Source organism: Panthera tigris, chromosome E2 (assembly GCF_018350195.1).
Source record: "Panthera tigris isolate Pti1 chromosome E2, P.tigris_Pti1_mat1.1, whole genome shotgun sequence".
NCBI lineage: Eukaryota > Metazoa > Chordata > Mammalia > Carnivora > Felidae > Panthera > Panthera tigris.
Genome location: NC_056674.1, coordinates 6402735 through 6419641, shown reverse-complemented (window position 1 = coordinate 6419641; position 16907 = coordinate 6402735). Strand labels below are relative to the sequence as shown.

The 16907-nt window shown below is 43.1% G+C and overlaps 1 long non-coding RNA gene across 1 annotated transcript in view; it reads left to right on the top strand.

Annotated features, from left to right (window-relative positions):
• The first annotated feature begins 2723 nt into the window (after positions 1-2723).
• The window catches only part of LOC122234326, a 95822-nt gene continuing 81638 nt past the window's right edge, over positions 2724-16907 (top strand). Inside the window, exons 1-3 of the long non-coding RNA XR_006212088.1 lie at positions 2724-2810; positions 14173-14309; positions 15747-15819. This is a non-coding gene — a long non-coding RNA (uncharacterized LOC122234326). The remainder of the gene's footprint in view (positions 2811-14172; positions 14310-15746; positions 15820-16907) is intronic.

The window sequence follows — 16907 nt, the reverse complement described above, 5'->3', positions numbered from 1 at the left end:
GGGGAGTTGCCACGTTTGCTGGTACATGGAGACATAGTGTGCTGGGAAGTGATCGGTATGAGGCATACTGGGATCTTGGGAAAAAGAGGTGCAGAGTTTCATGGGGTGGAAGGGGATAATCGAAACGGACACTTCATAGGGAAGATGTTAATGGTCGGTGTGGGTACGAGACACACAAGACAGTGTCTTGGAGTGGTGAAAATAATGGTGGGAAGGTGAAGGGAAAAATTGTGAGGCGGGTGTGCTTTGGAGGAGGGCAGCGTGGCCCAAGGCAATAGAGAATGTGTGAAGAGGAGAGGAACCCTGGAGGAGACCTTGAACAAGGCAAAAGAGGCAGAGGGCATTCAGGGGGCCAGTGAGGGTAGTGGGCAGTGAGGGAATCCAGGAGAAAGGGTCAGAGGAGATAGGGATGGAGTAATGCATGTGGGTGCGGATTGGATTCCTGCAGGCGTGGAGGCTGGGGCACCGCAAGGTGTGGGTGTAGAGGACCCAGGAAATGGGTGAGATACTGGTATTGGGAGTGGAATTTCGGCAAGACAAAGAAAGGGCGGGACCTCACCGGTCCTGGGGGTGATAGAAGGCGAGGAGGGTGGCACTGGAGTCCCTGGAATAGCGGTCACCTAGAGACAGATGTCAAAAAGGTGACGGGAAGGAGGTTGGAGTGGGATGCAGAAGTCTCATAGGGCTGAGTCCAGGTGAGGGATGTGTGGAGGTTTAGCAGGTGACTGGGGCTCCCGGGGTGGGGGCATGAGGACCCTGGTGGGAGAGGAGCATACGGTGGGGAAGAGGAGCCAGGGAACTGGGAGGGTGCAAGTGGCACAAGGCAGATTGGAGGTCACTGCTTGACACCCATTCGTCAATTCTCGATTTACGGGCAAATATCAAGTGTCATGGATAGTTAGTTCCTAATTTCAGCTCAGGAGGCAAAACTCTTGCTCAATTACAATGTGCCCCCACGTCAGGAACTAGAGCATACAGTACAGGAGGGAAGGTGCAGTTTTGGGTAGCAAATCTCAGCCATTCCTTGGGAAATCAGGTGCAGGATGTGACTGGTCGGTCAGGCTGGAGAGGCTTTTACTGGTATCCAGAGTTGCAAGTGTGGGAAAGAGCTGTCTCATCCCAAACTCTGCATCTCTGTTGAAGAACTGTTATGGGTCAAGGACATTTTATGCCCCAACATTGATCTGATGAAGATTCTTTTATGTATTGTGATATTTCTAAGACCTAACCCTTTGTTTTAACAATATGAGCTTTAAGAACACTTAAGCTTTTAGGGTACCTGAAAATTGGAGAGAAATTCACCCGTGTTTTTTCATTCTAAGAAACCATATGAAAAGGGAACCAGAGGTGAGAGAGTTGTGAATGTAATGATAATTCTAAAAAATTTTTTTTTACAAAATTTCCACTGATTTCATAATAATTACAGGCAGATGTCCAATTGGAGGGTGACTCTCTCGGCTTTGTTATGATACCAAGTAAGATGGATTTGGAGGATTTAAGGTTACTAATGAAATTACCTTTAAGCAGCTATGTTATCCTAGATTATCTGCTGGATCCAGAGTAATTCCAAGATCCTTAAAGAGAGAGAGAATCCAGAGATATTAGATACAAGAGGAAATCAGAGATTTGAAGCATAAAGACTGTTGCTGTCTTTGAGCCTAAGTGTAGGTGGGCACATGTGGAAACCACAAGATGGCAATTAATTGTGCTAACGACCTAAAGACGATAGAAGTGGAATATTACGTAGGATCTGGAGAAGGAAGTCCAAGCTGATTGACACCTTGATGTAGAAGGCGACATTGTAATCAGAGTACCCAGCCAAGACCCAAATGGTTTTCATCTAGGAACTGTTATGAAAATAAATTTGTGCCTTGTTTTTAAACATCTGCTAAGTATTTATAGCAGTGCAAGTGACTAAATGTGTATTCTTCCAACTCCCACCCCCACCCTTAATCCCATGGTGAAACCGAATCCCCAGCATTTGGAGAAGGGGCCTTGTGGTGATGAGGGTGAGCTCTCCTGAATGAGAACATTGACCTTGTAAAAATGACCCCAGAGCTTTCATTGAACCCTTCCACCCAGAGAGTACACAGTGATAGGATGGCTATATACGAGCAGGAAGTGGGCACAGGATATGATAGTTGTTAACACTTCCCAGGTGATCGTCAGGGGAAGCCATCAATGACAACCGCTTTGCCAAACATTGCCTCTCAAAGTATTGTGTGTATGTGAATCTCCTGCATTTCTGTTGAAACAGAGTCTACAGGAGAACCCTATTCTAAGAGATTGAGATACAGCTGCGGTCCGGCCGATGGATTACCATTTTCAACAGTCTCTGGTGGTGCTGCTGCTTCTCTCCCCAGAACTGTTTCCACAGCATCCCCCACCCAATCCCCCTTTCGGTAGCTCTAGAGAGAGCAAGCAGAGCACACCTGACCCTCTTACTCGCTAACGTCCCATCTCAACACAGATGCTGTGGGTTCCTCACATGTAGCAAATGAAGAGGAAGGAACAGAACCAGCACAGGTGATTGCCGTGGGGACGGAGCGGCTGCTAGAGGGAAAGTCTGAGGACCCTCCAGGGAAGCCTGAGCGCGCAGTTGCACGTGGCAGGTCCTAGGTGGGGGTTGGCCTTCTTGGGCGGCCTCTGCGCAGGCGCGAGCTCGGGGATGGGCGTGTGGGCGTGGCTATGGCCCCCCTTGCGCCTGTGCGCATGTCCAGCAGGGTCAGGTGACCGTTGAGCTCCCGCAGAGGCCCTTGGCCCTTCCAGGTGAGGAACTGGCTTAGAGCTGCGGCTTCTCTTCCTGGAAGGTTAGTTCTCGGGGAGTGTGGGCTGGCGGTGGCCTGGGGGTGCTTGCGGGCCCCAGGGAGGGACGGGACCACGTGCTGAGGGCAGCTCGGCTCTGGGCTCACGGCTGCCCGGAGCCTGCCCACGACAAGCGTGTGTGAGGGTCGCGTGAGAGGGACGGATACGCACTAGGGTCTGGTGGCGCTTTTATCCGTGTGTCTTCGGTGACGGGTCCCAGGACCCGGTGCTGCCATCGAGGGTGTCTAGGTTGGAATGGAGGAAGGATTTGGGTTCCCGGGTGGGGGTGAGGTTGAGGGGAGTTGCGATGTTCGCCCTTTGGTGCGCACGCACGAGGTCCTGGGCTGCAAGGGAGTGGAATGAGCGAGTTCCAGGACCCACCTGGAGAGGAGAGAGCGCGTGTTAGTGCCAAGATGGGTTTTGTGCTTCCATTTGTGGCTGCAGGTAGAGCGGACTATGAGCCCTGGTCAGTGAGCTTGGGTTGAAATGATCTTGTGGGGGTGGTCGAGGGGTCCAGATGTTGGGGGATCGGGTGTGGACTGGAGGTCCTGAGCGTGACGGGGGCAGGATGGGCCGGAGACTTGGGCATAATGCGAGGTGGGTGAGGACCAGCATTGTTGGGAGGCCTCGTCAGCTGCGGTCTGGTTGTGTGCGGGGCTGAGCCAGCCCGGTGTCCAGGCGCCGGCGCAAGTGTGGGCCGAGCGCCGAGCACGCCGCTTCTAGCACTCGTGATCCACGTGGCAAGTGCAAGCGCTCAGGCCCAGACGCTGCCGGAGGAGAGCCCAGCTGCCAGCCACGTGCAGAGGCCGGACCTCCAGGGCCTCCCCGCGGCCACGTCGCTTGACTCGTGTCTTCACCTGGACCCGCGTGCTTCTGGAGGAGTGGCGCGATGTCCCGGCATAAGTCTTGAAAATTGCACTCCACGTTGTCCGCCAATTCTTCTCACGGTCGGATTTGTCTCAGAGATTCTCGCAGCGCACACGTGAAGGTATTTTCATCACAGATTTGTTTGAAAACGAACAAGTGGAAACATTTTAAACAGGCAACGATAGATGTTTGGATTATTTGTGTAAGGGACTGAAGCCTTTGGAACTGTCACCTTAAATGTATATTCGATGACATACAAAGATATCTTTAACCCATATAAATAAAAGCGGTTATCACACAGCCTCTAGAGAGTGTCAGCTTATTGTCACCTTTTGAGTGCAATATATGTATCCTAGGGGTGTCAGGTATGGAAAATAACGTGTGAAGGTTATCGTATATTCACATCACAAGTTTGAGCGTGCATTTCACTCTGTTATAGGACCACAGGCTTTTTTTTTTTTAATTTAGTGATAGTTTCTCGTGTTAATAAAGTGTATTGGTTAAGATAAAATTGTACAATAATCATTTCAGTTTTCCCATGTAGTTTTTGAAAGATTTGTTTACTTTTTAAAGTTTGTTTATTTAAGGAATCTCCACACCGAATGTGGAGCTCAGACTCACAACCCAGAGATCAAGAATCACATGATGTATAGGCTGAGCCAGCCAGGAGCCCTATTTTTTTTCCCATATTTTTTAAGAACATTTAATCTGTTCACAATGTTACATGTAGTAATGTGTTTCATTGTGTACAAAGCATCACAATGAAATCATATCTAGAAAAATAAGGCAAGTTGAATATTTAGGTTATAAGATTAACATAATTTAATGCCTCTGTACCAAAAGTTTTCATTAAGTGGTTTTTGTTAGAATTGCTTAACACCTGTCTAACACTGATCCCTAACTAGGGTAATTTTCCTGTGGTTTCCCCCCCATCCCCTGCCCGGCCCAAGATCATGTGGCAGTGTTTAGTGAACTTTACGTTTGGGGAGGAGTGAGGTGTGGGTCGCTTCTGGCACATAGTGGAGTGGGAGATATAGACATATATCCTGCTATGTACAGGACAACTCCCACCACGGAGAGGTATCTAGGTCACAGGTCAGTAGTGCCAAGGTAGGGAACACTGATCCAAAGGGTCTGATGATTTTTCTTCTATAAAATTCTCATTCGTTTGTATATTGGTGGATTTTGCACAGAAGTACATGCATTTCCTTTTTCAGAAATTGCAAAGAGTTCTATCTTTGGGGGAGGAAGCCAGACGTGTGGAACTGTTGGAAGAAGGGATGAAACCTGTGAGGTTGAACTGCAGTTGGAAATTCCAATAGGAGATTCAGTTTTTATTTTTTTAATTAATTAAGTTTTAATTTACATCCAAGTTAGCATATAGTGCAACAATGATTTCAGCAGTAGATTTCTTATTGCGCCTTACCCACTTAGCCCATCCCCCCTCCCACAACCCCTCCAACAACCCTCTGTTTGTTCTCTATATTTAAGAGTCTCGCCCTCCCTGTTTTTATATTATGTTTGCTTTCCTTCCCTTATGTTCATCTGTTTTGTATCCTAAGTTCCTCATATGAGTGAAGCCATATGAACTTTGTCTTTCTCTCACTGACTAATTTCATTTAACATAATACCCTCTAGTTCCATCCATGTAGTTGCAAAAGGCAAGATTTCATTATTTGTGATTGCCAAGTAATACTCCGTTGTATACATAAACACCACATCTTCTTTGTCCATTCATCTGTCAATGGACATCTGGACTCTTCCCATACTTTGGCTCTTGTCGATAGCACTGCTATAAACATAGGGGTGCATGTGCCCCTTTGAAACAGCATACCTGTATCCCTTGGATATATTCCTAGTAGTGCAATTGCACGGTCATAGGGTAGTTCTGTTTTTGATTTTTTGAAGAACCTCCATACTGTTTTCCAGAGTGGCTGCACCAGTTTGCATTCCCACCAGCAGTGCCAAAGAGATCCTCTTTCTCCGCATCCTTGCCGACATCTGGTGTTGCCTGAGTTGTTAATGTTAGCCATTCTGACAGGTGTAAGGTGGTATCTCATTGTGGTTTTGACCTGTATTTCCCTGATGATGAGTGATGTGGAGCATTTTTTCATGTGTCGGTTGGCCATCTGGATGTCTTCCTTGGAGAAGTGTCTATTCATGTGTTTTGCCCATTTCTTCACTGGATTATTTGTTGTTTGGGTGTTGAGTTTGGTAAGTTCTTTTTAGATTTTGGATACTAACCCTTTATCTGATATGTCGTTTGCAAATATCTTCTCCCATTCTGTCAGTTGCCTTTTAGTTTTGCTGATTGTTTCCTTTGCTGTGCAGAAGGTTTTTATTTTGATGAGGTCCCAGTAGTTCATTTTTGCTTTTGCTTCCCTTGCCTCTGGAGACGTGTTGTGTAAGAAGTTGCTGCGGCCAAGATCAAAGAGGTTTTTGCCTGCTTTCTGCTCGAGGATTTTGATGGCTTCCTGTCTTACATTGAGGTCTTTCCTCCATTGTGAGTTTGTTTTTGTGTATGGTGTAAGAAAGTGGTCCAGGTTCATTCTTCTGCATGTCGCTGTCCAGTGTTCCCAGCACCACTTGCTGAAGAGACTGTCTTTATTCCATTGGATATTCTTTCCTGCTGTGTCAAAGATGAGTTGGCCATACGTTTGTGGGTCCATTTCTGGGTTCTCTATTCTGTTCCATTGATCTGAGTGTCTGTTCTTGTGCCAGTACCATACTGTCTTGATGATTACAGCTTTGTAGTGTAGCTTAAAGTCTGGGATTGTGATGCCTCCTGCTTTGGTTTTCTTTTTCAAGATTGCTTTGGCTATTCGGGGTCTTTTCTGGTTCCATACAAATTTTAGGATTATTTGTTCTAGCTCTGTGAAGAATGCTGGTGTTATTTTGATAGGGATTGCATGGAATATATAGATTGCTTTGGGTAGTATTGACATTTTAACAATATTTGTTCTTCCTCTCCAGGAGCATGGAATCTTCTTCCATGTTTTTGTGTCTTCAGTTTCTTTCATAAGCTTTCTATCGTTTTCAGTGTATATATTTTTCACCTCTTTGGTTAGATTTATTCCTAGGTATTTTGTTGTTTTTGGTGCAACCGTAAACGGGGTCGATCCCTTGATTTCTCTTTCTGTTGCCTCATTGTTGGTGTAGAGGAATGCAACCAATTTCTGTGCATTGATTTTATATCCTGCCACTTTGCTGAATTCATGAATCAGTTCTAGCAGTTTTTTTGGTGGAATCTTTAGGTTTTTCCATATAGAGTATCATGTCATCTGTGAAGAGTGAAAATTTGACCTCCTTCTGGCCTATTTGGATGCCTTGTATTTCTTTGTGTTGTCTGATTGTCGAGGCTAAGACTTCCAATACTATGTTGAATAACTGGTGAGAGTGGACATCCCTTTCTTGTTCCTGACCTTAGGGAGAAAGCTCTCAGTTTTTCCCCATTGAGGATGATATTAGCATTGGCTCGTTCATATATGGCTTTTATGATCTCCGGGTATGATCCTTCTATCCCTGCTTTCTTGAGGGTTTTTATCAAGAAAGGGTGCTGCTGTATTTTGTCAACTGCTTTCTCTGCATCTATTGAGAGGATCATATGGTTCTTGTCCTTCCTTTTATTGATGTGATGAATCACATTAATTGTTTTGCAGATATTGAACCAGCCCATCCTCCCAGGTATAAATCCCACTTGGTCATGGTGAATAATTTTTTTAATGTATTGTTGGAGCCAGTTGGCTAATATCTTGTTGAGGATTTTTGCATCCTTGTTCATCAGGGAAATTGGTCTGTCGTTCCTCTTTTTAGTGGGGTTGCTGTCTGGTTTTGGAATCAAGGTAATGCTGGCTTCATAGAATGAGTTTGAAAGTTTTCCTTTCGTTTCTATTTTTTTGGAACAGCTTCAAGAGAATAGGTGTTAACTCTTCTTAAATGTTTGGTAGAATTCCCCTGGAAAGCCATCTGGCCCTGGACTCTTGATTTGGGGAAGGTTTTTTTTTTCTTTAATTAAAAAAAAATTGTTTTAACGTTTATTCATTTTTTTGATATAGAGAGACAGAGCGTGAGCAGGGGAGGGGCAGAGAGAGAGAGAGGAAGACTCAGAATCTGAAGCAGCCTCCAGGCTCTGAACTGACAGCATGGAGCCCAACGCAGGGCTAGAACTCACGGACTGTGAGATCATGACCTGAGCTGAAGTCGGATGCTCAACCGACTGAGCCACCCAGGCACCCCTTGGGGAAGGTTTTTGATTACTAGTTTGATTTCCTTACTGGTTATGGGTTTGTTCAAATTTTCTATTCCTGTTTCAATTTTGGTAGTGTATATGTTTCTAGGAATTTGTCCATTTTTTCCAGATTGCCTATTTTATTGGCATATAATTGCTCATAATATTCTCTTATTGTTTTTATTTCTGTTGTGTTGGTTGTGATCTCTCCTCTTTCATTCTTGATTTTATTTATTTGGGTCCTTTCCTTTTTCTTTTTGATCAAACTGGCTAGTGGTTTTACCAGTTGTGTCAATTCTTTCAAAGAACCAGCTTCTGGTTTCATTGATCTATTCTGATTTTTTTGGTTTCGATCGCACTAATTTCTGCTCTAATCTTTATTGTTTCCTGACTTCTGCTGGTTTTTGGTTTTATTTGCTGTTCTTTTTCCAGCTCTTGAAGGTGTAAGGTTGGGTTGTGTATCTGAGATCTTTCTTCCTTCTTTAGGAAGGCCTGGGTTGCTGTATACTTTCCTCTTATGACCTCCTTTGCTGCATCCCCGAGGTTTTGGGTTGGGGTGTTATCATTTTCATTGACTTCTATATTCTTTTTAATTTCCTCTTTAACTGCTTCCGTAGCCCACTCATTCTTTGGGAGGATGCTCTTTAGTCTCCAAGTATTTGTTACCTTTCCAAATGTTTTCTTGTGGTTGATTTCAAGTTTCATAGCATTGTGGTCTGAAAATGTGCACGGTATGATCTCGATCTTTTTGTACTTGCTGAGGGCTGATTTGTGTCCCAGTATGTGGTCTATTCTGGAGAAAGTTCCATGTGCACTGGAGAAGAATGTATATTCTGCTGCTTTAGGATGAAATGTTCTGAATATAACTGTTAAGTCCATCTGGCCCAGTGTGTCATTCATAGCCATTGTTTCCTCGTTGATTTTGCAATTAGATGATCTGTCCATTGCTGTGAGTGGGGTGTTGAAGTCTCTTAATGTGATGGTATTACTATCAATGAGTTTCTTTATGTTTGTGATTAATTGATTTATATATTTCGGTGCTTTCACGTTTGGTGCATAAATGTTTACAATTGTTAAATCTTCTTGGTGGATAGACCCCTTAATTATGATATAATGCCCTTCTTCGTCTCTTGATACAGTTTCTATTTTAAAGTCTAGATTGTCTGATATAAGTACGCCTGCTCCGGCTTTCTTTTGTTGACCATTAGCATGGTAGATGGTTCTCCATCTCCTTACTTTCAATCTGAAGGTGTCTTTAGGTCTAAAGACACAAAAGGACTTAGGTCTAAAGTGGGTCCCTTGTAAACAGCATATAGATGGATCTTGTTTTCTTATGCATTCTGTTACCCTGTATCTTTTGATTAGAGCATTGAGTCCATTGATATTAGAGTGAGTACCGAAAGATATGAATTTATTGCCATTATGTTGCTTGTAGCGTTGGAGTTTCTGGTGGTGTTCTCTGGTCCTTTCTAGTCTTTGTTGCTTTTGGTATTTAATTAAATTAATTAATTTCATCTTTTTTCCCCATCACAGAGTCCCCCTTAAAATTTCTTGCAGGGCTGGTTTAGTGGTCACAGACTCCTTTCATTTTTGTTTGTCTCGGAACCTTTTTATCTCTCCTTCTATTTGGAATGACAACCTTGCTGGGTAGAGAATTCTTGGCTGCATATTTTTCTGATTCAGCACACTGAATATATCCTGCCACTCCTTTCTGGCCTGCCATGTTTCTGTGGATAGGTGTGCTGCAAACCTGATCTGTCTTCCCTTGTAGGTTAAGGACTTTTTTTCCCTTGCTGCTTTCGTGATTCTCTCCTTGCCTAAGTATTTTGTGAATTTGACTATGATATGCCTTGTCGATGGTCGGTTTTTGTTGAATCTAATGGGAGTCCTCTGTGCTTCCTGGATTTTGATGTCTGTGTCTTTCCCCAGATTAGGAAAGTTTTCAGCTATGGTTTGCTCACATAACCCTTCTACCCGTATTTCTCTCTCTTCTTCTTCTGGGACCCCTGTGATTCTGATGTTGTTCCTTTTTAATGAGACACTGATTTCTCTAATCTTAAATTGTGCTCTTTTGCCTTAATCTCCCTCTTTTTCTCTGCTTCGTTATTCTCCATAAGTTTGTCCTCTGTATCACTGATTCTCTGTTCTGCCTCATCCATCCTTGCCACCACAGCATCCATTCGTGATTGCAGCTCAGTTATAGCATTTTTTATTTCATCCTGACTAGTTTTTACTTTTTTTTTTTTTTATCTCCACAGAAAGGGATTCTAATCTATTTTCGACCGCAGCTAGTATTCTTATTGTCATGATTGTAAATTCTGGTTCAGACATCTTGCTCGTATCTGTGTTGGTTAAGTCTCTGGCTGTCGTTTCTTCCTGCTCTTTATTTTGTGGTGAATTCCTTTGTTTCATCATTTTGAAGGGAGAAGAGGAATTAATGAGGTTAAAAAATTAAAATTAAAAAAATTAAAATTAAAAAAATATTACAATTAAAAAATTAAAAACAAACACACACACACACACACACACACACAAATTGAATGAATGATGCTAGATCCTAGGTGTGTTTTGGTCTGAGTGTTTAAGTTGCTTGATGGGTTAGAGAAAAAAGGGGAAAGAAGAAAAAAGAAATTGTTTGAAAATTTGAAAAAATGATTCCACTGAAGTGGACTAAAATGAAATGATGTAAGTAAACTAGAATTTGAAACAATTTACACAAAAGTGAAAAATATAGTAGAAAAAAATTAAAAATATTTTTAATAAAATTTACAAATGAATTCTGTCTCTTTCTGTATTCAAGAAAAAGAAACAAAAAGAGAAGATACAAAAGGAAATCGTTTGATAATTTGAAGAAATGAATATAGTGAAGTAGAGTAAAATAAAATGATGGAATTAAATAGAATTTGAAAAATTTACACAAAAGTAAAAAATATAGTAAAAGAATAAAGATTTTTTTAATAAAAATTAAAAATAAAAATGAATTGTTTCTCCTATTGTAATCAAGAAAAAGGAAATGAAAAAGAGAAAAAAGAGAAAAGGGGAAAAAAAAGAAAATTGAATAGATTGGCCTCCTAACAGACTGAAATACGATTGAAATTACTTCGTTTTTCCCCTAGAAGTCAGACTATGACGTGCTTTATAGTCCATAAACTAAGCAGGTGTTGAGACTTCTGTTCTTGAAGAGTGAGGTTGGCCCAGTTGGGCGGGGCTTAGTGTAATGGCTCCATTCTCCCCTAGTTGGCGCTGCCAGCCTATTGGGGTGGATTGTTGTGGCACTTGTAGGTGGGTATGCCCATGTGCAGGAGCGGTGAAAATGGCGTCACCCAGCTACCCAGTCTCTAGTATTGGAACTCTCTTCTCCCTGATCAGCAATCGCTCACCTGTCCTTTGTCTTCAGCTTTCATTCACTCCCCACTTTTATGCTGTCCCTGACCAAGCCCCAGGTAGTACCTCTCTCCTGAGTTTTGTCTCAGGTGCGACTGCCTTCCCCGGCCCCCCACTTCTGAGGTACTGAGGCTTTGACTCATTGGAGGGTCTCACCGAGCCATGGCCGGGTGCCAGCCCCACCCAGGAAAGTTTGTGGGACTGTGCTGCTGCTGACGCCCAGAGACTGCAGCCAGATGCCAGCCCGCCCCAGAAAAAGTTCACGAGATAGTGTAGCAGCAGCATTTCAGGGATTATGGAAAATCACAGCACACATCTGGCACCAGGCTTCACCCTTAATGACCTTGTTCAGCACCAGCGAATGTGACCATTGTCTGGGGTCTGCTGGGCCCAGGTGGCCTCACAGCCTCTACCAAGTGTCTTTCCAGCAGTGGAACCGCTTCTCCCTGTGTGGCCCAAGAACCTCCCAGGCCCCACTCTGCTCCTGGGGATTTGCCCTTCCCACCAGAGCACCACCAGGTATCGGGGACGCCAGGAATTGGGGACACCTGTGAGACACACACACTCACTGCCAGTCCCTTAGTTGTCTGACATCAGTATTTACTGCTCCTTCCCTGTGAGCCCCTCTCTGCCATCAGGGATCGTGAAAAGTAAGAGCCCCTCCTAAAGTAGACAACAGTCTCTTCGGAGATACTCACAAACTTGTAATTGGATTTGGTAATTAGTCCTGGGAGAAAGTTTTTCAGAAGTGTTGTCAGCTACCGAAGGCTGTGCTGTCACTGCCACCACGTGTGAAATGATAATTGCAGTTCTGACGGGAGGGGAGGTCACAGATCACAAAGCCTTATCTCTGGTCTGGCTGCCTCCCTCCCTCACACGTACTGGCTGCTGTGACCTTCACGCTGCGCCCCCATCCTTCAACGTGACGAGTCCAGTGAGTTCTTTCTCTGTCAGACTGAGAGGCAGCGCCTGTAAGGAAGGATGTGTGAGTAAGTGTTCGTGTCTGGAAAGGGATCCTGAGGGTCAGGACAGACCAGGGGAAGAGCTAAACAGGGAGGTGGGGTAGTTCCTTGGGTGTGAGCTGAGAGTTTTCAGTGTCAGTAGAGGTGTGCTTACAATGCCTTCTGCTTATAATACAGAGAAGGGTAGAGCAGAAACAGTTTTCTAATCCTTTACAGAGATCGTGTAGATGAATCTGTTTTTAGAATTTTTTTAAAAATACGTTAATTTCTTTATTTTGAGAGAGACAGAGATAGCAGAGTGGGGTAGGGGCAGAGAGAGAGGGAGAGAGAATCCCTATCAGGCTCTGCACTGTCCGTGGGGATCCCAACATGGGGCTCAAACTCACAAAACCATGACATCATACCAGAGCAGGAAGCAAGAGTCAGTTGGGGCAAAGTTCACTGTAATTATGGGACCAGACAAGAGGTACCTGGGGCATGTGAATCTTGGCTCATTCTCTCTGGTTTAATAATATTAATATGAATCCCAGTCTCAGAACTAATATTCTAATGATTTTAAACTTACGTGACACACACAATTCCATATTCTTAGAACCATTTTACGTGTGTCTTGTATTTTACTGTCTTTTCCAATCTTGCCTTAGTGCTAATAGTTTCACTCAATGCACATTTTGTGAAATACCTCAGCATTTAAAACATAATCATCAATAACTGTTTCATCTTATAGTAGGATTTTATAAACCGTTGATTAGAGAACAAGGTACTATGATGTACTATTGTGTGTGTGGAAGCCATGACTTTTGTTCTTACTGTGACAGGAAATGACTCTTCCTACTGCCAAAGTATTGTTAGCAAATACTGCATTTATGAAATCTAATGTGGGCACAGGGGTGTCTCCTGCAGGATTAGCCTGTAATTCATGCCTCTGGACTTTATTATATTAAAACTTTATTTACATATGTTATTCACCTAAATAAAATATCCTTCATGAAAAATGTATGCTTTTTACACCAAACATATAAAATAAAATATAGTGTGAAATAAGATGGAAAGTATAAATGCAAAATTAAACATGCGTCTGGACTATTTGAAGGCACAGCTGACGTGCATTGTTAGTGGAGCACAGAGGTTCAGACACTGTCTTCGCTCCAACGTGCCAGGTTCCAGTCTCCACTCGGCCCCTAACCAATGTGTGAACTGAGATTGCTTCCCCTGTGTGCCTAGCTTGTCTTTATCTCTGCCATAGAAATAATGTTCGTGCCTCCATCATGCCTTTAGGAAAAGAAAAAAGATTCCATATGTATGGTAGTAGGCAGTGATTCATGCATTTTAAGTGGTATTTAAAGGTTATTTTTTTGGGGCGCCTGGGTGGCTCAGTCAGTTAAGTGGCCAACTTCGGCTCAGGTCATGATCTCGCGGTCCGTGAGTTGGAGCCTCGCGTCGGGCTCTGTGCTGACAGCTCAGCCTGGAGCCTGTTTCAGATTCTGTGTCTCCCTCTCTCTGACCCTCCCCTGTTCATGCTCTGTCCCTCCCTGTCTCAAAAATAAATAAAATGTGAAAAAAAAATAAAGGTTATTTTTTTGACTGTGGGAGGCACCTTGACACAGTCAAACTGAAGTAAATATGTTTCTCAGAGATAATGTGTCTCAACTGATATGATACATGCAGTCGAAAAGACATGTTCCAGTGCAGGATACTCGGATTCTGAAGACCAGTATTACTCACTGGGATCTGTCAGAATGGACTCCAGGATTTGGCAATGAGAACAGTTTCCTCTTCATTGATGATGGTTGGAATCCTTGGCATTTTCTCCCTTCTTTACCGTCATCTGTCTCTTCCTCTTCTACAGGGAATCCAGGTTGAGATCCTGAGATGTGATTCTTAGGCACCTGATTATACTTGCTTCTTGGTCATTTCCTTTTACAGGTGTCCCCAAGACATTGGGAGCCATGAGTTGAAACATTCTTCGATGCATTTCTGAGTGCACATCTGTTTTCTGTCCTCACAACGCTGGCAGGGTGTGTTCATTGGCACGAGCTGCCTCTTCGCCCCGAGACCTCCAGGTGGGTGGAGATTAGCTAAAGCCTCCCCAGGATATTGGGATTTCCATTGTCCTTTGCGGACCCTGTATGTGCTGGTAAATATCGTTACTCCTATGGCAGATATAGCAAGAAGGAACAAATATTTAGGATGCTGCTCTCCTGAATTTTTTTAAACCAAATATCAGACTCATTGTAAGCACCATTATTATTCTGTGATGTTTCATCGTTGACCTCCAATCTGGACCTTTTGGTCCATAAGTTTTCTTTCTGTACGGACTCATTGAGCAAGCCAGACACAAGCACAGAGTCTTCTCAGCTCCCTGAAAGTTTATTTTGATGGTTTGTATTTAAAAAACTAGAAGATCTACACGTTTTAATGATGCAACTCACTGGTATTTCACAAGTGACCACACCGGTGTATGCAATTCCAAGATGAAGAAACAGGTGGTTGTCAGAATTCTGGGTATCTTCTTGTATTCTCTCTAAGTCACTGTCCCCACGGGTATAGTTTTCTTGGCTATATTTGTAGGATTGTGATGTTTGGGAATAGGTTCATAACTCTCCAAGATTGGAAAGATTAGATCACTTTTCCCATTTTGTACTTGATATAAATGGAGTCATACTGCCTGAATGTGTAATGATGACTTATTTCTCATGCCATATGACTTTTGAAAATTGATTTGTATTCTTGCGTAGTCTTGTTAGCATTTTAGATCTGCTGTAGAAGACTCCATGGTATGACTATGAAAACCTTCACCGATGGCTGGTCCTTTTTATGGGAAGTGGGTATTCCTGAGTTTGGACTACTATGAGTAACGAGTAGTGCTGGTATATAATTCTGTAACCAGTCTTTTAGGGATACCAGACACACTTTGTTGAGTATATTCATAGCTGTATATTTGTTGGGACATAGTATATCCAAGACAGCTAAAGTTTATACTACCACACAGTTTCCAAATTTTAATGTTTGCCAGTAGTTTCAAGATTCTTGGTTGATCCACAAGTTTGCAAAGACTTGTTGTTTCTCTCATTCTCCTTTTATTCTTTTTTTTAAAGTTTGTTTATTTTAGTAATCTCTGTACCCAATGATGTGTCTGAACTCACAACCCTGAGATCAAGAGTCTCATGGTCTTCCACCTGAGCCAACAAGGCACCCCTGTCCTCCTTGTTTTAGATTTTTATGTCGTGTTTGATGGCACCAGGCGGTAGTGTTATATTTGAAATTTTTGTGACTACTGTAGACATAGAACATTTTTACACCTGTATTATCTATTGAGTAACCTCTTATTTGAAGTTTTTGTTGGAACGGTTTGTCCATTGTTTATTCTCTTGTGTGGTCTTCAGGAATTCTTTCTGCTGGTTACAAATTGTGTGTGTGTGGTGGGGATGTTTCACAGCTTTTAGGTTGAAGCATTTCCACAATGACTTTGGATGCAAATTTGTTTTATTCCCCCACAGAGTTGGCACAGTAGGCCACTGACATCATCACCTTCCTGCATGTCTCCACCATCACGATCAGCATCAACTCCAGGTGGGCAGAATAAAAAAAGCTCCCAAATATATTGAGGTTTCTGTTTTCCTCTGCTGGATCCTGTATATGCTGTATAAAATTCTTCGTATTTATATAAGGTCAAACACAGCACCAAAGACATAACAAAACTCCAAAGATTTCAGATACCGTTCTGCTGAATTTCGTGACAAAATCACAGGTACTCCCTATGTAGCATTGTTATTAGTCCTTTATGTTTCTTGTTTGGGCTCGTGATCTAGGCCTGTGGCTCTAAGTTTCATCCTGCACAGACACAATCAGCAGGTCACACATATTCACAAGAACAACCTTTCCCCAGCTACTTCCAGTTTTTTTTTTGGGGGGGGGGTTGGTGTTGTAGATTTTTTAAAAAATTGGGGCGCCTGGGTGGCTCAGTCGGTTAAGCATCCGACTTCAGCTCAGGTCATGATCTCACAGTCCATGAGTTCAAGACCCATGTCAGGCTCTGTGCTGACAGCTCAGAGCCTGGAGCCTGCTTCAGATTCTGTGTCTCCCTCTCTACCCCTCCCCTGCTCATGCTGTGTCTCTCCCTGTCTCAAAAGTAAATAAAAACATTTAAAAAAAATTTTTTTAATAAAAAAATTACACAGGATATAAGTGCACAGCTCAGTGGAATTTCACAAACAGAATGTGACCCTGTACACAATGCCAACATCAAGAAACAGAATTCTGTCATTCCTTCAGAAACTCTTGTGCCCCCTTTAAAGTACTATCCCCAAGGGGCGCCTGGGTGGCTCAGTCGGTTAAGCATTCGACTTCGGCTCAGGTCATGATCTTGCAGTTTATGAGTTTGACCCCTGCATCAGGCTCTGTGCTGATAGCTCAGAGCCTGGAGCCTGCTTCGGATTCTGTGTCTCCCTCTCTCTCTGCCCCTCCTCTGCTCATGCTCTGTTTCTCTCTGTCTCAAAAATAAATAAAACATTAAAAAAAAATTAAAGTACTGTCCCCAAGGGTATACTTCTGCTGCATATATTCATAGATTTGGAGTTCTTGGGAATAAGTTTACAGCCATTCGAACATTTAAGAGATTAGATCACTGTTGCCTGTATTGCACTTTCTATAAATGGAAT